The sequence below is a fragment of the Chenopodium album genome, chromosome 4 (genome assembly GCF_948465745.1).
Source record: "Chenopodium album chromosome 4, dcCheAlbu1.1, whole genome shotgun sequence".
Lineage (NCBI taxonomy): Eukaryota > Viridiplantae > Streptophyta > Magnoliopsida > Caryophyllales > Amaranthaceae > Chenopodium > Chenopodium album.
The window spans coordinates 4,005,870-4,026,788 of NC_137837.1; the positions used below are offsets into that span (position 1 = coordinate 4,005,870).

At 34.5% G+C, this 20,919-nt stretch overlaps 1 pseudogene across 1 annotated transcript; it reads right to left on the reverse strand.

Annotated features, from left to right (window-relative positions):
* Window positions 1-1,227: 1,227 nt before the first annotated feature.
* LOC145628612 (protein SUPPRESSOR OF QUENCHING 1, chloroplastic-like) lies at window positions 1,228-19,414 on the reverse strand (annotated as a pseudogene). Its single transcript, XR_014111466.1, has 28 exons — window positions 19,023-19,414; window positions 17,795-17,895; window positions 17,629-17,685; window positions 17,448-17,542; window positions 16,907-17,006; window positions 16,387-16,445; window positions 16,075-16,199; window positions 15,681-15,741; window positions 14,388-14,475; window positions 14,123-14,201; window positions 13,130-13,190; window positions 12,924-12,999; window positions 11,482-11,592; window positions 10,586-10,681; window positions 9,455-9,577; window positions 8,906-9,103; window positions 8,184-8,288; window positions 7,966-8,030; window positions 6,619-6,712; window positions 6,365-6,522; window positions 5,678-5,727; window positions 5,456-5,577; window positions 5,227-5,333; window positions 3,709-3,801; window positions 2,861-2,897; window positions 1,971-2,218; window positions 1,677-1,826; window positions 1,228-1,547 (listed from the first exon to the last, which is right to left on the reverse strand). The product of XR_014111466.1 is annotated as a protein SUPPRESSOR OF QUENCHING 1, chloroplastic-like (transcript).
* Between the last annotated feature and the right edge of the window lie 1,505 nt (window positions 19,415-20,919).

Sequence of the window (20,919 nt, forward strand, 5' to 3'; positions counted from 1 at the left end):
AGAGAAAAAGAGAAGTATAGTTTATTAATGCATAATAAGTCCATATTGTTGGCGACGCTTTCATGATTAAATGATATAGTGATAGGCATGTGCATAATATAAGAGGGCGTGGCTTTGTTATAAATCAATCCTTTGCTTAATGCACAAACAAGAACGGAACTTCCTAGGTCTTAAAACAATTATAATTATCTTCACCAAAAACAATTATAATTATGCATACCTAAGTAGTTGAGTTAGTTTGCATTAGAAATTCCTCTTGTGAGGACTGCGGAGGGTTTTCTAATGTTTTTATTTTTCTTATTTTTTGAAAAAAAAATAAAAATAGTTGTGTAACTCATGACTTCCAAAAAAAAAAAAAAATAGTTGAGTCAGTCAAATATATTGTTGATTTGTAAGAGGTTTCTAACCAGTAAGATAATTTTGCTTACATACGAAAAGAAAATTAATTATAAGAGGTGATATCGAAAATCTTCTAATCTCATCTTTATCACTAATCAGTCTCATACAGAGTACAACAAAAAACGTGAGTTAAAATCAATATTATCATCTATACCTTTCATGATTTATCCGAATGGACACAAATACTCATATATTTTTTAAAAAAAATTTGGGATTAAAATGTAAAATATAGTATACGTGTATATGGTACACTGTATTCCTATAAAAAAAAATACATGTACCGTAGGACCAAAACAGATGCTCGTAATAGTATGAGATAGGAGGTCTTCCACTGAAGAATACCTGAAAATAAGGGCAGAGCATATGGGTTAGGCACATTGAATCGGCAGGAGTTCGAGAGCAAGAAAAAGACAAAACACACGCTTAGCAGAATATTATTACTCCAATAATTGTACGGCTAAAGATCCCTAATATGTGCTACAAGTCAATTATATCTCAACAAATTTAAGGGTTGACAAGCCAACTGCCAAACAATGGATCATAATCGCGATTTTGCTGCCTTGTTCACAAGAGACAAAAGTGCCTTAATGATTCCTGCAATACCTGTTTCATTTATAAAAAAAAAAAACCATGCATGCGCGCGCGCACACACAATATCTATAAAGGCCAAGTCCAGTACGAAGGGTGTTTTATGGTGTAGCTTTCAATGTCTCGCAATAGATTAAAGGACTCGAGACCTGCTCATCACCAAATTACTTAGCGGAGGATCAAGTAACGCAATTTTGATTGAGTTACGACAGGTATATATATAGGACCATTGAAGAAAACTCAAGAAACAAAATCGGCTGGCATATACATTCAACGTAACACTTAATCTGGAATAATATAATTAATCAGTTCCAGAATGACTATAACCAGTTTAATGATCTTCATATGCTTTTTTAATGGCAAATTTATAGCATATATACAAATGGAGACATGTATCAATAACTAGCTGGTAACTGTAGGCTGTCTCTGCTTGCTTTTGGTTTCACGAGATATTGTAGAGTTATTTCTGCCGGAGATGATCCGGAATTTTCCTCTTGAAAGTTTACTTCAAAAGCTAATGATTGGTACAAACAAACTTCATCTTCCTTGCAATAATAGACCTGAAAAGAGAAAAAATTTCATCAAATGGCTAGCTAGTACACAAATTATACAGCTTCTGTTCATATAAAAGCTGAACTCGGCTAATTATATAGCATGAGAACAGAAGTTAAAAGATAAAGGAACCATGCCTTGCAATTTATTCTTCCCAAGGAAGGTGAAGGGGTGGATCTTTTGAAATGGAGGACAGCAGATCCTTCTGGGCTGAGATTCCCTTCCAAGGGTTCAATGATAACTGCATTATCTGGCTGTGTTTCTATATTGAATTTACTCCGAGCTTCCTGAATACCGTTAACTCATATATAGTGTCAGACACTACTCAGACATGAAAATTATAAATAAAATTATGAGTAGACTGCAGGGTGATGACAATTTTGGGAGCACACACATGTTTGTGTGTTTGTTTTTGTGGGAGAGAAAGATACCTTTGAGAAATGATACCCTTCTGGTACTGATATCTTAAGGTACAAATTGCCCTCAGTTGATGGACCACCATTCATCGTGATAATCTGTGTATCAGCTGATAAACGCTTCCTCAGACGTTTCATGGTTTTCGCCCTAGGAACAGGAGGCTGAACACCCTTCAACTCTAATGTAAAAAGTTGTGGTTCTCTTTGGTTTAAGTCCATGTATCGGATAACACTGTTGTTTGTATCAGCTACCAAGAATTTTCCTGATAATACAGCAACATAGCTAAATGAACTGAAGAATTTACTAAACTAAGCAGCAGACAGCAGAAATTTTGCCATAAAGAGGTTGGAACTCCGTAGTAAACTAGGTCTAGTGATTGTTTCTATCTATTACATAGTTGTGAAATTGGCACTGTATGCTTCCTTACCAGTGAGTAGGGTACGATGAATAAACCTCAATACAGCCTGTAAACTACCTTCGCCTACCAAGTCCATATATCCACATGTTCACATATTAAGGCTCTGTTAAATTCCACTTATTTTACCTAAAGTTCTCTGTTTTTTGTAAATGGAGGACTTATTTTGTCTGAAATTATCTGACATGAAATTGTTGGGGCCTTGGGGGGGGGGGGGGGGGGGGGACTTATTATTGTCTGATATGAATTTATTTGCCAAAACTAATATAAACTAAACTTATTTTTTTTGAAATAAGTTACATTAAGTTAAGAAGAACAGGCCTAATCATTGAAAGCCAGATGGCCAAAATCAACTATTTTGAGCTGTATGCAAAAGTAATTGAAACTGGGAAGCATAAAGCAATATAATATCTTAATAGTTTCAAACAATGTACAATTGATATGGCAATATAATCTACATGAGTAAAGTATGAAAAACAAGAGCCTCACCATTGCTGACTTCAACAAGTCCTGATGGCTCTGAAAGCTGCAAAACACCCAAAAAAAGTGCAACATAATATCAGAAACTTCTCCAGGCCTCGACCCTTTGTTTCAAATATACCAATCATTAGAAGCTTAATACTACCAACCTAAGTACATAATCAAAGAAATTCCTCCTATTATTTCATTAAATTCAGTTTATAACAAGGCTCCATTTGATTTAATGGAAAATATTTTTAGTACAAAATGATTGTTCGGGAGAAAACATAATTGTAAATTATTGTTGGTTTTTTGCAAGAAGAGTTAGACAGAAAAGGATAATGGAAATGGAAGGGAGAGAATTTATAAGCGTGAAAAAGGAAGGGGTAGGAGTTAACATGAAGCTTCCCACTATCCCAGAATTTATAGAATTAATCGGGATACTAAGGATGCCCGTAAGAAAGTTTGATAACAATATATAGCAGTGCAAATCAATTAACTAAACTCTAGTGTCTTCCTTGTTTAAAAGTCGCAATTTTCAATTGGTTCTTATTTACTTCCAATTCTTTGTCCTCCTATAAAGAAAATTAAAGCAACAGATGAGGTTATGTGTTTTGATTTGGTAATTTAAATCAATATGCAGAAAGAGTGAAATACAGTTTCGAATTCTCTGTCCAGAACTTTGTTTGGAGAATCATGAACAGTAGAATAGTAGATGACCAGATAAAGGCTCAAGTACATTGGAAGAAACAAAAAATATCAAACTAGGGGAATTTTTTTTTTTGCCACATTCAGACTCCACTACGTTAACAAGAACAAAGATTGGCTCTCAATAGTCAAACAATTTAGCAATTTAGCACCAAAAACAGATATCTTACCTGAGCCTCTAAAGATTTACCGTCCTTGAAACCAGCTTTTCCAGTCCCAGCTAAGGTAGTGACTCGTTTATTTGATGGATTTAGCCTCTTGATCTGAATATGAGAAGCCAAACTTTAGTTCTCTAACTCTATTAAATAACTATATTATTAAAACTTAATTTGAAGTCTCCTGTTGTCAAGAGACTGATTGGAAATGGAAATATAAGAAACGTCACTTAAAATTAAAAAGCCTGAACTTCATTCAGAAGCAACAGCTACCATTTTTCAGAAAACTGATTGCAGGCTAAAGAACAATACTAGAGATATTGTAACAAATTCTACTGATCAGCGTTCTTGGGGCATTGAGGTGCATGCAGTTGAAAGCTTGGAACTATAAGATGACCGCATTTACTTTTATCCAAAAGACACCTGCATGAGGTAGTCTCTTATAACAAGCAAAAGGGCAATGTATGAAACCTGGAAGCTGTTGACAGAGTTCCTATGTTTTCCTCACAGAAATCACAAGACAGTCATATACTCGGTATAAGTCAGCTATGATTTATGGAATTCCATATAGCCAATAGCAGATCTGAACATGGGGCTCACTTACCGGTGGTAGCCAGGCACTCTTCTAAGTAGCATGATGACAGTCCTTTTTCACTGGTGTATGAAAGTTGGGGACCTGGCTCCCAAGCTCCAACCATTTCCAAATTCCAATATGCTTGATGCTTCCCCACCCTGCCCCTAACTCCCCCACCCCCCCCCCCCCCCCCCCCCCCCCCCCCCCCCCCCAAAAAAAAAAAAAAAGGCCGGTCTGGAACTATTCCCTTTGTCCCCATATAGTTTTAGGTGTGTTTTATCACTTTTATTTAAATATTTTAGATGTCATTTCATTTAATGAGAAAGAGTGATGGGTCAACTGAATTTGAAACGGATGAATTTGGGAAAGAAGGAGTAGTCAAGAGAGTCAGGACTAAAATGATGACAAAAAGGACTTGCAAACAACAGGAATGCAGCTGAAATGGCTAGGCAATATAAAGATTTGACTCCTGGTCCTCTGAGATGTATCTAGATTCTTGAATCATAATATATTTCCTCTGAATATTTAGGTAAATACATGATCAGAATAGAAGAAAAGCATGTGCACTAGCATGCTGCAACTGTTACACATAACCTTATCAGAGACTTGTCGACAAAGCTAATAATTGTACAAGTGGATTGTGGTGGTCTGGTAATGTGTATACCGTTCTTAAGTCAGCTAAGGATGAATGTTTCTTTGCCACAAAAATATCCCTACAGAAGGCACAATGCACATGCCATATCTATGTCTGTTGTAGTCACAATTATAGATCTTTCTGTTTCAGGTAGACAGGTACTAGCAAGTAGCAAGGTCTGGCTCACAAGTTAAAACCATAATATCAATGCGAGAACAATATTATGAATGCATCAGATATCTAGATCCTATATTCAGCAAAGGAATGCAAACTAATCTGAGAAAGGGGGGGGGGGGGGGGGGTTGTTCCAGTCAGTCTTAGTTACCTTGTGGTTATAAGATCTGCAATATAAACTAAGCCATCTTGTCCAAAACAGACACCTAATGGATGTTGAAGAAGTACTTCAGCACCTATTCCATCATGGTCACCAAACTGAAATAGTAGTATAGCATTTTTTAAATCTTATATTTTCATGCATAAAAGTGATAAAACATACCAGACATCAAGGATGCAAAAGATTATAATAGTATTTATATAGAGGAAAAGACGCTTACCTTGAACAAATTGTCAGAGAAAATAGGATCACCACCAACCAGCAATCTTGATCCTCCTGTCTTGAGATCAAGAGCTCTAATAGAGCTACTCTCACTATCCGCAATGTACACCTCTTTCATATCTAAATTTATATAAAAAATACTAACGTAGTAAGCTTTTTATAGTTATTGTGAAAATAAACATTCAATCACATAAACAGCATGTACATTTTGTAGTAATACCTGGAGATAACGACATTCCAGAAGGCTGTGCAAATGATGTGGACAACGGGCTACAAGGAAAGAAAAAAAATACAAGGAAAAGCATTCAGAAACATCACAACAGATTAACAGGAATACAGAACAAGCCAAATATCTAGATCTAAATGAATACGAAGGTACACAAGTAAGAAAAATCCTCTTGTCATTGCACTCTTAAAATCAAAGATAAACTGAGAATTGGGAGACTAGTAAAGAAGATATGCAACTATCAAAAGTGAAAAGATGGAGAGGAGATTATATAGTCCATGTTAATCACTTTGCCTTCTAGTGACTAGTAGTGATGTAAAAGAGGCAAATTATACTTAAATACACATGGAGTGCTGCTACAGAAAAGAAAGCTTCAAGAAGAACAGTATATCAGACCACCCAATATGCAAAAGAAGCAGCTGAAAGACGGTAAAAAGAGAAAGATAAGCTAAAGAACTCAGCTAACAACCAAAATGCTCAAGTGAAACAGTTATAACAAAATATTTTATTTCTGTTAATTTGATTTAGGCTTGTAACTGAAATATAACTAATTTAAGCCATGATATTTAACTCCCCTAACAATACGAGTATAGGAAAACTGAGGGTACAGTGAAATCACATTAAAAAAGACAAACATCACTATTAGCTCAACTGCAACTAAACTAGGTCACAAGAGGATACCTCGAACCATTCAAGTTTCTTTCATAACCATCACCACTGAAAGCCATGGTGATCTCGTCTGTTAAATTGTGTTCCCAAATCTGATGTTGGCCAGCCATTGCTATATAAACCTTCTCTCTGACAGGGTCAAAACAGACATCCCATGGAGAATTGAGGAGCTGAAATCACATCACAACTTGTAAGCAGCATAAAAGCATATTATATATTTATGTGTAGAAGAATTTCTCTTTTTTTTTTTAGTTCTCTAATCATACCTGAGAGGTTCCCCTTCCTCCACCTCTGTAATCAGAACCTTTTGTACCATTGCCAGCAAGTGTGCGGACCATCTCATTGACAAAATCGATCTCCCTGAAAATCAAAATTAACATGAGAAACAGCTACTCTTTACTTTTCAATTAACAATTTGATTAATCAAAAAATCATAAATTCCTCATTTTCCCTTGCACACTGCCAATCCGATACATCATATTAGTCATAAATTCCTCTTGTCATCCTATCACAGAAGTTTGATCTTCTTAATATGTCTATTTATAAGTTTGGTTAATAAAGACCAGAATGCTCAAACAATACCCCTGATAATATACACCCAGATAGCATAACAGAATATGATGCCCCCATACACCCAAGAAGAATACACAGGGGAGGAGCAAAAATGAACAAAAAATAAGGGGAAGTTAAAAGAATATAAATTATAGAAATAATCTACTTAAACAAGAACTTTCTGTGACTCATTAAAGCCTTCTATATTCTTTACATTGCTATCCAAATTATCCAGCAAATTTTACTCGAATTGTAATATAACATTTTGTGATCTTGGATGAATGAAAATTTGGGATCCCATTCATCCAACTTTGCCTACAAAATTTTGAAGCTTCTGTAGCATCTGGCTCTAAAAAGTTACGCCAGGGATAAAAACAGGTGAGGATGAAAGATGGGAATCAAGAATTAAAGACAGAGTATCAACAACTTAAATTTTCAAGGTTACTATAGTTAAAGATGAAAGTTATAATGGAGTTATAATTTTGAAAGTTAAAGATGAAAGTTATGATGGAGTCTAGGTAGAGAGCTAAGATATTCTTGCAACCAATACCTTGGTTAATTGGATGCTTACTTTCTTAGTCTAGTGCTGTGAAATTTTTTTGCTCAGAAATTTCCACAAATAATTCTCCAGAAGCAGCAGTTTAGTGTTAAAAAACACGACTTAGGGAACAGGTACAGAGCAACAGAACCATGAGAAACAACACATACAATACATGAGAGGTATTAATAAAGTAGCCACTGCATTAAGTCATGTTTGCAGCACTTTCTACAAGTTAGACAAGCAGATCCAAGTTTAAGCATTGTTGGATGTAAGGTTGAAAGTCAAATGCCACATGATCTTTCCCATCACTAGTGGTCTAGATTCTAGAGTATGTGAAAAGGTAATCATATAAACCCAGTGCAAATTTATTGCACAAGTAGTACTCAACCTTCATAAACAGCAAGCAGTTCTTATTGTACTCAATTTATAATAGTACAAGGACAAGAAGAATTTTACTTGGCCACAGCACCGGAAGAGGGAAGAAGCCAAAGACAATTATAGTTAGGATGTATCAACAAACCTTAAAGCATGATTTTCGGTATCTGCAACATATAGCACATTTCTTTTGGGATTGTATGCAAGGCCCTACAACCACACAGCCGAACATAATTATAGGGAAAACAGCATAAAACTAAAGCTACACTTTAGACAAGCAACTCATACAATGTGAAGAGAAGCATTTCAACAGTAACACAGTAGATATGGCATGTTTGTGCAAATATGCACTCCCAATTTTACCTGAGGTCTGTTAAAAGCTGAATCATCAAAATTACCATCACGTAAACCCTCCTCTCCTGAGCTCCCTATTTGTGTAATATAATTCCCATCCAAATCAGTAACAACCTGTAGATTGACAGAAATATACGTAGTTCATTAGAAAAGCACTTTACTGGCCTAATCATGGTTTTCCATACAGTTACATAACACCAAAATATCTGAAGGTTAAAAGGTTTTGAATATTGATCAAATGATGTGTTTTAACAAAATTAAGAGCTGGCTAGCCAAACCCACATGCACTCACGCACACAGACACAAAAAGAGAGGAGAAAAGATCAGACGGGGAAAAATACACAAATTACTGATATCATCTCATATGGCACCCCAACGTGTGTCCTGATTTTAAGTTTTTGTTATCCAAAATAATAACTTATATTTCTACACATTTTGGTGGGGACAAGTACCAAACACAGATAATCTTATTTGATGCACAAAGTTTTCTACTCATTTATAAGTCATTGTGTAGACTGAAGAGCTGATTAATATCTTAGTCACTAGTAAATTTTATAAAGGATAGATTAAATCTTAAAGCATTGTAATGGAACACAACCAGCCACTCTATACTCAAAACACCTGCTCTATCGAGCTCCCCCTTTGTTTTTGTTACATACTGCACTTGAATCTGTGTATGAAATGGGGGGGGGGGGGGGGGGGGGAAGGAGAAAGACGGAAGAAGAACCAACAATACGGTTGTGGTTACTGTCTGAAATAAACAGCCTATTATTCAGCACATCCACTGCCAGCTTTCCTGGAAACTTCAATGGAGAGGTCAGCAATCGGGGATCGTTATCTCTTTCCAGACGCAGAGGAAGGGGTGAATTATCTAACATCTTCCTTTCACCATAGAAAAGAAGCGCTGCCTCAACAATATCATCAAGGTCCTGAAGCCAAAAAGAACTAAGGTTTATGATGAAATAATTCCTGAATCATATTAACGCATGTGTAAATCACAAAGAGCCCATATATATAAAGGTTTAACTGCAACAACTCCATAATCAAATTAAAGATCAAAGTTATCTTCTTATGACAAAATTACAGAGACTTTTCACTGTGTCTGGAAAAACTAGTTTCTTCACCAAAAAAGATATTAATGTGAACTGCCCATCAAAAGCTGAGTGCCATCCTTATAATGGAGAGTTTATTGTTCCAAACCCATAAACATAGTAAAACAACCTTGTACATGCTTATATAATCAAAACATTGTGATTGCAAGAAAAAAGAAGACATGGTACCTTTCGGCGACCCTCTCCTGCTATTTGCCCAATAAGCCTACCATTGGGTCCAACAACAGCAAAAGTCGGCCAAGAATTAACCCCTAATTCACGCCATAAATTCATGTCTCCATCATTTACAACCTGCACTCACATAAAACAAACAACACGTAAATCTACAGTTGGAGCATAATGGCAGAAATTCAGCACAGGGACATAACAATGGATAAGAATTGCTGCAGCATCAACTTTACAGCTAGATACAGTGAATCAATAAATCCACCCATTACCAAGCATGAAATTTCACATAATCAATCATTCAATCAAAGCCTTAATCCCATTCATGGGGTCGGCTACATGAACCAAAAGTGATTATCCCATAAATTTCACATGAACATTGACTTTTCATTTTACCCCTTGGAAATTAACAGGATAACAAGATAAATAAAATAAAGACTTGCCAGAGTAAAATTAAGGTAATTATGCATGGCAACAAACCACGGTTAAAATTTTAAGTCTAGACATGATCAATGGCCAAAATTGTTCCAGCCTAAGGCCAAACCCAGTAGTCAAACCCAATATGGACCAACAAACCACTAGGTCTGACAATTCAAGTAGAGTGTGGGCACAACGCCAGCTATTCAGCTTCAGCCTGGATTGGCCCAAGTCAACCCTGCAATAATAGCCAATCCAGGGCCAGCAGGACTTGTAACTGGCTAAACCTGACCTAAATATCAACTTTGGTTTACAGATCCGTAGACCAAGCTGACCAACCCAAGGGTGAATTGGCTTTTGGCTCGGGCACACCTAAACTGGACAAACAATCATGTCTAGTTCAAACAAGATGACTAGATGAGTCTTTCATGATTCATATCTCAAGGTCGCCGCTGATTAGTACATTAAACTATCCATCTGAATGAAAGTCCATTGACTACACAGCCTAGGCTAAATGGCGCAATTATCAAAGGCTCAATCTAATAATGAACTAGCAGCATGCTATACCGCACCAAGTAGGTGGCCCAGAATGGCAATAACATAGGACACCGAATCCCAAGATTTTCTTACTCTTCTTTAATCAATAGTATAATATCAAAGGGAGGAGTAGAATTATCACTTGAAGCATTCTTAGTTAAAAGGCAGTATCCAACATACAGGATGAGTAATTCCATATCTCAGAACTGCATTGCGAATTGCTTCCAAGTCCTTCTCATTATCAAATTTAGCTGAATGTACTCCAACAACAGTGAACTGCAGGAGAGGGAAAAAGAAATCCAGTAAATCAACAAAAAAGAAATACGAAGTATAAATTAGTAAGCTGCTTGACTACAAAATTTTATAGCCATGGACACTTTAACTATTGCCGCCTGGAATCTGGTAGTTAGAGACCAGCCCAATTAAGGTCGCAAGAGACTGAAATGGGAGACATAATTCATGTTTCTATTCACCAGATATTTCACTTATATTATCTAATCTTATTAGTCCTAAACTTATTTGAACTTAATAGCCCTTATATTATTATCTTATCTGAACTTATCAACCCTCATCTTACAAGTATTATTTGAAGTATAAATAATATTACTAGACCTTATTGGGCCTTATATGAAGTGTTACTATCGGAACTTATTAACCATTATCTTATCTTGCCTTATCAACCCTTATCTTATTAAAACGTATAAACCCTTATATTACATTATGAGATTATTAGTCCTTTTCTTTCTTGTATCTGAACTTATCAGATATGAAATAAGTGAAAATAAAGAAAAGATAACAGAGCCTTAATCTTAGGAATTTTTTTCATTGAGGGCATCCTGTGCTCTCAGCATTTCACGTCTTTCTTTCAAGAGTGCTTCTTTTCTCTTATTAAAAGGAAATAGTGGGTCACGAAAGTTAAACCTATACTACAATTAATACAATAGCAACTACATGACAGGCTCAGCAACCATGAAAGAAAGTAGTTATTGAAGAATAAGCTCTACAAGCATGGAAACTCCTTCAAGAGAACTTGTAAATTCATGCAATAAGCAGTAAGTGTAAGATAATGTAATTACAGGCTTCTCTTCGTACTTCTTCTCCAAATACTCAAGATCGGGTAGAACATGCATACAATTTATGCAGCAGTAGGTCCAGAAATCCAAGACTACCACTTTTCCTTTGAGATCCTGCAGATTGTAAAAGTGGTTCAGAAGGCCACAGAGAAACATGAACATCAAATAGGATAGTACACAATTTCATGTCCATAATAAAATCTAAGCTAACATCAGATACATCATTGCATAGGAGGAGAAGCATTAAATGCAGCATGGCCTCCTACAAAATCATGCACATATAGTGGGCTTTAAAAATTATGCATATATATTTGGGCATCTTCCAACCCAAACCTTGACACACCTGAGCCATATGAGCTAATACACCCAATTGAAATCCCATCTGACATACAGGAATTTCAATGTCCTCCACCCTCCAATTAAGTAATAACAAGCCAGTTACACTTTGGTACATATACTTCGGACATAATCAACTATAGTCAAATGAAAGGACATTTTGTTTTATTTATTTATTTATTTTGGCAAAAAGGATATTACAAGAAAAAGTGGAAAAGCTGTCCTCTAAAACAACAAACACGTAAATAAAAGATTAAGGTAAGGCCTTGTTCTCTTCATCTTAAAAAAAATATTTAGTAAAAAAAAATCAGTTTAGTAAAAAATATTCAGTTTAGTTCTAAGTTCAGTTAAGTAAAAATAATTTCAGTTTTGTAAATATAATTTTAAATCAGTAGTAACTTTAAAGAACAAACATAATAGAAAATCAGTAAAAATAATTCAATTCATTAAAATTAATTTCAGCATAGTAAAAAAAATTTAAGTTCAACAAAAACAATTTCAGTTCATTAAAATGATTCGGTTCAGTAACAATTATTTTAGTTCAACAAAAATAAGGTGAAGAGAACAAGGCCTAACCCAAATTAATGTCCCCTCTGCTGTAATGAATTCTAATTTTTAAACGCAAATGAAGGGGATATAATAATCTTTCCATTTATTACCGTTAAAGTTAGAAATGGACAGTTATTAGAGAGCAAATTATAGTATAAAAATAAAATTAAAAAAAAAAAAAAAAAAAAAGCCCTCTTTACAGATAATCGATCCTATATACATGTGTCATGCAATCGAAATTTAAACTATAAGCATGGCCCATTTAAGTTCATGATAAATTAATTTGTAATTCTGTTTTTACTTATTTCAATTTTTTAATTGCTTCTTAATCCCCCCCCCCCCCCCCCTTTTTTTTTTTCCTTCACTACAATTTATGTAGCTTTTGTTTTGGAAGGAAATAGAGAGTAAAACTAAGCCCAGGAATAAGGTTCAAGGAAGTGAGGTTAGAAAAATTAACACGCAAAAAATATAGCACTCAATACATAGTTCATGCTTGTTATACGGCATGTTTATGTGGAATTAGCTAGTATTTCAAATTGAGAATAAGAAAAACAGCTCACTCTGCGGAATTGAAGGGGTGCGGAATTTAGCCAATCAAGTCTAGAAGGAAATTCAGGCACAACAAGGGCATTTCCCCTGCAAGAAATGAATTCCAATAGCAATTTAGCACAAAAAAAGTCAAAGATAAATGATAGGTGCTAATCCGTCGATAAAGTAATCTCACATATATATAATTTTAGAACATTGAAACAGAAGATAGTCTCACCTTTTTTCAAGGTCGGATATGTAATTCACAAGCTGTTGCACCCTGGAAGATCGCGACTCACCTAAAGTTTAGACCATATCATTGTCAGACGCAGCTAAAGATAAATCCCAGAACCGACTGTCTCTCAGAAACAATTTATTTCATCTTGCATAGTCTATTACACCAGTCCATTAGTGACCTAGAAATCTTATTTCTCTAATCCAACTGTCTAAGAGCACAGCTTTGGGGGATCACAAATCAGATATTAGCAGCTCAGTAAATACTTAACTGTTTGCCAATATTAACACAGAGCCTTCAGCTCATAATATCCCAATTAACAAGTTCTAAATGGGATGACCTATTCCAATAAGTTTAAAATGAAAAATCCCTAAACAGTCCCTCTGTCCCCAAACAAGCATCACAATTCCCAATGAGATGAATTCAAACGATATTGAGTGAGAGATAGCAGGAAAAAGTCTGAACTGTATTATCTTCAAGCTACTGAAAAACATTCATATTAATAATGGTCAAATGACCAACAGTAACAGATTTTAGTAAAGACATGTCACCGGAACAAAAAGTTGGGCAGTCGTTGCGAAGAAGAGAGGGATATTTAAGAAAGAAGTGGAAAGTATATGTTGAATGATGTGCTTCAAAAAATAGTAGTATTAGTTTAAGTCTTTAAAAAATTACTGGGAATATTTTAAACTATTAGTGAGATTGGATTAAGATATTAACAGTAGCAATAGCTTAGTCAACCATATTTCAATGACTTGTGGATTAGTGGGTCATGCTCATGCTCCCCACTTTTCTATTGTTTAATGACTTTAATCACTAAGTTTTAGATTCAATGTGCCACTTGAGAGCCTATTAAATATTGCAAATGTCTTTCTTTGTTTAATTTATTAGGCAAAAGAGACCTTGTGTTCGGAGATAATTACAATGCAAATGCCTGAAGGAGTGGTCATCATTAATAAATTAAAAAAAAAAAAAAAAAAAGAAGGCAATTATCACCTTCATTAGGTCCAAGAGTAGGGTTGTTTACCCCAAAAGCTAGATTCCAAAGGGCTTTTGGTGATGCATATTGCATTGCCTGCAAGATCACAACAGCTTCCATATACATACAGATTAGAATAAAGTAACAATGCCAGCAGATAGTATTTACCCAACATGTATTAAATCACTTGGATCACCACATTCACAACAAGATCAAACAAATACATTAACCTCGTGAGTCAAGAAATCCATTTTTAGCACATCCAAGTCAAGACACTTATACCTTCCTGTTTGAGAAGGCAAAGATGAAGCAAGATACAGCAATGCCTAAACTTCCATATTTAAGAATATTTCTCCTGGAAGCCTGCAACCTGTCCACAAATCAGTTCCGCATCTAATAGACATTAGGTCAATTTCACTGTAATATTTTAACTTAATAATGTCGCCACATTAAGTTCTCCCTCCAATACAAAATATTGATATGAAACAACAGTTATCTCATTGATATGGGAAAAAAAGATTACCCCATTGATTTTCATTCCAACATTTCTTACGGGAAAATAAAACACAAGGGCCTAAATGATAGGGGAATGGCATATGAGGTGCCACAAAACAAAATCTCAACAAAGAGATTTTCTAGTTAAATACTTCCCCTGTTCTTTATTTAATCACAGCATTGGAGTTTTCACGCTTGCCAATGCACATTTTATACCACTAATATCTATAATTATACTTTAGTAATGATTATAAACAGCTAATGTAGTGAAAGTACGTATCGAGACAAACGTCACAAGACCTCACTTACTATGTTTTTTCTAGCGCATAATTCACAAAGTTGGTCAAAGGAATTTGTGAAATAGTGCAAATTTTCCAAAGTTGCAATTAAAAAAAGAACAGAGGAAGTATGTCCTTTGGAAAAGCACATTGTAAAAACACTAGAAGCCAGAAGTTACAAATTGTACTTGTACCCCATCTACAGCAAAGATTTCATATGAAGCTTATCATGAAAAGGCAGGGTGTCTGGTGAGTACAATAAAATGTTGGTCAAAGAAGTATAAAATGTAAGGTCCCAAACATTGGATTGCAATGTAAACTACCTGTAAAAGGAAAATGATACTTGATCCATACAAAGACATAAGTATCTTTTGGATAAAAACCAACTTTGAAAGAGAAACATATATATCATTTACACGAAATTAGTTTTCAAATGTGTGCCTTACTGCAGTTGATTCCTCATTAAATGCATAGCTGACCAGGAGTCTATTTCTTGACTAATTAATCAGCTATTACTAGGGGACAATTTATAAATTTAAACAGTTTATCGGCATTTAATTTTAAGTAGACAAACTTCCAGCCACCGGATAGAACAGAAAAGAAGAATATATATATTATGCCCTAACCAGAAGCACAACCCTCTATGGAGCGTTGCATCCACTTTATATCCTGAACTACTCAATCCTGAACTGGCTACCCTCAATCGTTATATCCACTTTCTCACCCTGAAAAATTGTATACAAATACAAATAGCATAAAAAGGGAATGAATCAATAATATCTGAGGATGGGACCTCTCTTACCCTCCAGATGGGAAGGAATTCCTCACTTCTCCCTCAAGTTGAGATGCCTGCAACCTCTCATCTGCAATGTCATGTTGTCGTGTGCTCATCAGAATTTTTTGAGAAAAATTATTATGCAAGTATTCAATCAAAAGAATCAATATCAGGAAAAGTTTACAAAAAACAAGAAGTCACTTCTAGACAATAGATTCACTACTAAACTCCATCTAACGTTGAAACATGAACATTTCCATGAATTACCAACGGCAACAAATCTAAAAAAACCTTCACTCGGTCAATAAAAAAAATTCATTGACAAACGGCAGTTGAGACCATTAAATGGATGACAAATGAAAGTCTAACTTCGAAGTTTACACTATACAGTGTGCACTACATCGCTCTTGAAACTACATACTGCGGAGGTTAGATCCACCACTGATGATATCATCGAGGGTTATGTTCCCTATATCCTTCCTGATAAGTGATGGAGCTTCAGTTGCAAGAATCTCTTCAGATAATGTAGTTGTCACAACTATACACCTGCAATTGTGGAGGTTTCCAATCAAAACCAGAGGAATCTTAAGACATGAGACTAAGAGCATAGACAGAGATTGAAGTGAGTACTGCAGTCAACTTTACAACAAAGAATATCATCACTATAATATCCCAGATTTAATCACCAATAACAAACCTTGATCAGCATAAAACCAAACAATTATATACTAACCTCATTTTGGCAGCGTTAGCTGCTTGTAATCCTGCAAGTGCATCTTCAATTACAATGCACTGTGAACAGACATGGAATGCCACATACAGGTCAGGTTATGCTATGACATGAATGAACAAATAGAAAATAGGAACAAGGCTAATATTTCCTAGCTTCACTACATCCCCCTTTGTTTATGATTCACTCTGCCCTCCAAGAAAAAGAAAAAGAGGAAAAAAAAAAAAAAAACAAGGTGGTATAAATGACAAAAGCAAGAGACCACCAAGCTTAAAGACAAAAGGAGCAGTAAAAATAAAAGAAACGGACAATAAACTATAAGTTTCGTTTGTTATCTTTTGTTATGAACAACGAAATCAACTTGACTATATGTTTCATACAGGTGACATTTATTTTAGCTTAGATCAGAAACACTTATCAGTAGAGCACATAGAAAGAAAAAAAAAATACCAGTTCCTTCCTTGAACAACTAAGGTGCAATTTTAAGAAACAAAGATGATATGAACTAAGAAGAATTAAGTACCTCACTTTGTGGCACATTAAGTATGTTGGATGCAGATAAAAAGATATCAGGAGCAGGCTTCAGATTCTCAAATGCATCTGCTGACACAATAGCATCAAACCTGGTATAGAACAAATTCATTCAAAATCAATTTTGATTATTTCAGATTTTCAGATTTTGCTATGATCATATTCAATTTCCACCCCACTCCCTTCCAAAATAAAGGGCATAGAGTTTAAGCATATATTAGGAGCAAACAATCAGTTTCATATACACTTTATCCTTTCAGATAAGAACATATCTCACAACACGGAAGAGTAAGGGCAAAGCCTCGTAGTTTTTAGTTGTTTCTATCACTTTTTTTTTTTTTTTCTTTTGGGTACATTCAAAATGGAATACTATTAACTGCCTAGTGAACAAAGTACATAAAACAAAACACCATTCATAAGGATTGAATACTAAAATCATTTGGATGTTGTTTCAGTATTGGCAACACATTAAAAACAAAGCATCGGTAATTTTATCAAATGCAGCAATAACTTCAGAAATTCTTTCATCTTACAATTCAACGGGCAACCCTGCAGCAGCTAGATTTGCATCCACTTTGATACGATCAGCACTGGATGCAACAGCAACTTTGAGGCCCTTTGCTTTGCACTGTCCAACAAATATTAGCATTCTGTTGCAAACTTTATTTAGTATTTCTTTTTTTTTTTTTCCAATTTAATTAGAGAGAAACATACCTGAGTAATAAGTTCGAGAGCACCTGGAAATCCAATACCAGAATTTGGCTTTGCGTACTATCAAAGATAAGATGTGTTAAGTTCTAGTGACAAATTTGAGATGATTGAAACAGCATCAAATTGCCTATTTTAAAGATGTGGATAAGTAAATTAGAAGTTTAATCACCTTTTCAAGATAAATTTCAAAGAACCTTTTTTTGGCAGCATTAGTATCAAATCCTTTAACCCCTTTCAGTGATGCAACACCTCCCAAGAAGTTTGCTTCCCCTGAAGAGCACATTCAGGTCAGATAAAAAAGGTAATTTGATTGCAAAAGGCATGCCACATTAACACCAAAACTTATTAATCTACCTTCAATTACATAGAGAATAAGAAAGAATGTTCCGCAGACCAAAACCAAAAGGGTCAGAGACTTGAGAAAATTGTCTTTCTCTTGTTAAGTACTCCATTGGCTACTAAACAAAAAGATATCATGTCCCCCCCCCCCCCCCCCTCTAGCCTTCTCAAAGAAAAGTCAATGAACCAAAAAACACCAAATTTGTTACTTCATAAGAATTTTGTAACAACTACAGAGTTATGAGGATACTGGAGGGTGTCACAAACTCACACATACACAAAAGAAGAATCTGATTAAATTAACGATGAGTTTCAATCTTATCGAACCATCTCATTAATTAAGTTGCGTTCCCATAAAATATGTTGATAGATGATGATTGAGAATATTATACAATTTATATCATTGAATCTCATTGAAAACCTGGTCTCGGAAAATCGAACGTTTAGGAAGTACAAGAAATGTTTAGGAAATTTAAAGAGAAATTGCAGATGTCACAAGTTTCCTTCAGCATAAGCAACAGCTTACTAATGCAGTACTCTATAAGGGCACAGAAATAAACATTTGAATATATTTACAAAGTTTTTAATAAGGCCATGTTCAAGCTCTACAAAGATAAGACTTCATGTAAAATTGGTACATTCTAACTAAGATCAATTCAAACTATTGACATTTCCAAAATCCAAACAAAAGTACGAGTAATGGCTGTAACACTATAAGAGTTTGCAAGTAAATCCAATCATAAATCATTACTAAATCGATTGGACACATTGAAACAGTAAATGTTTCGATAAATCAAGCATGATTGATCATATAATAAATCGAAATCACAAATCATTTAACAAATTAATGGTCAAAGTAAAATCAAAGTGGAACTAATTATCCTATGATCTTATTGATTAAATTCAAATTACAACAAAATTTCAGCAAAATACACAATAAAATCAACAAATCTCATCAATTCTAATCACATTGTCAAATTCAATTAAAAACAAAACTAATTTCTCAATCAATTAACTTAAAACCTCAAAAACCAATCAAATTAAGTAAAAAAAATTACCAGTTCCCATAAAAGGAACAAAATCATCAACAGTAACATCAACGCCCATTTCAGCGAAAACATCAACTGCAGCTCTTCTAGAAGGTTCTTCACTATTACAAAGAACACCATCCATATCAAACAACACCGCCGAAACTTTTCCCCATGTTTTCTCTCTCTCCTCTTCTAGAACCTTCGACTCTCCTGCTTCCGCCTTCATAGCAAACGGCGTCGTTGTGGTCATCTTCCTGGAGAAGAAATCGAAGCTTCGAGAAGTCAATCGGACGGCTGAGGTTGATCGGAGGAGAGAGAATTTAGGGTGAGAAGATGAGAAGGAGGTTGAAGAAAGAGAGAAAGATGGTGAAGTGAGTTGCAGCGCCATTTTCTCTCTCCTCTTTCAGTCAGATAGTGGTGGACTGTGTTGAGTGGCGGGGAGTTGGGTTTTATTTTTTTATTATTTATTAATTGAAAATTTATTTTTTTGTTAATGACGATATTGCCCCTTGACTTTTTTTATGGGGAATTTTTCGAGTGAAATGAAAATTTGGGATGAGGAAGAAATAATTTTGTCTTTTGAGGGTATTATGGAGATTTGATTTTATTTTTGGTGACTCAGAAATATTTCCTCATCCTAAACATTTGCCCCACGAATCCACGATTTATCGAAACTTATCGGCGTCCATTTTTTTTTTTCTCGTATTTTTTTGTTTTTTTTTATTTTTTAAGGATAATATGAATTATTACATTTTTTTAGCACTCAAAAGGTTAGTCACATTTGCTTTTTTCAAGTGCCATTAATACGAGTATTATTTTTTTTTACCAAAATTTTCTAACATTTGCAAAAATATTTGTGCAAATTTAATTTTTCCATGTACTTTAATTACTTTCTCTCTCTACTTTTTTGCATACCCAATGTAAATTTACTTTTTCAATGTATCCGTATTGGTTAAAAAAAAAAGTCCATGAGTCTATTATAATGAACATTAGATAGATTAAGATCTTGTTCACATTTACTGAACTGAATTGATTGAAGCTGAATTGGAGTTAAACTGAACTGAGCTGAAATAAACTGAACTGAGCTGAGCTGAAATGAATATTTTATGAGAGAGGAAAATTAGGAACTGAAGTGAATTGATAAGAGCTGAACTGAACTAAGTAAATGTGAACAGGCACTAAGTCAATTACTCACATCAACACTTAAGAGTGGAACCAGAATTGTCGTAAGAATTAGTTAAATTACACTATGTCTATTTCATTATTCAACATCTACTCATTGATATAATTCGCCACATTCTCCTTGTAATCTATAATCAAGGTAATTTTTTCATTATTTTGTATCTAAACATAACCCGAGGCATCGCTACTCGGGCCCCAAACTAGTTGCATATTGTATCATGAAAAGATTTGATCAGCTAAAATCAATCATTGACTCAATGTGCATAATAAAAATTAATAAAAACTAGTTTAATGCAAAATAAATTACTTTGATTGGTTGTGAATAGTTAAAATAAATTTAATTTATAAGGTATGATTTATGATTATCGTGGACTATTGCATACAATCTCCATATATTCTACCAAAATATGCGTACATGATACATCACATATACGCCGAATGACGCCTATATATAGTTTTATTTCATAGAGAAAATGGCAATTCAAATGAAAGTTCAATTCACTACGACCCATTTACTATGGAAAAGTATGGTATAAAACGGATTCACGTGAGTCCGGTAATATAAGCAAAAAAAAAAAAAAAAAATAGAAATTGGATAATAATGGTCAAATATTAAGTTATAAATATCAAGATTAAAAGTGTCATAAATTAGATGATATTGATAAGATATTAAATGATATTGGTAAAAAAATTAGATGAAATTGGTCAGAAATTAGATGATATTGATCCGATATTAGACAAA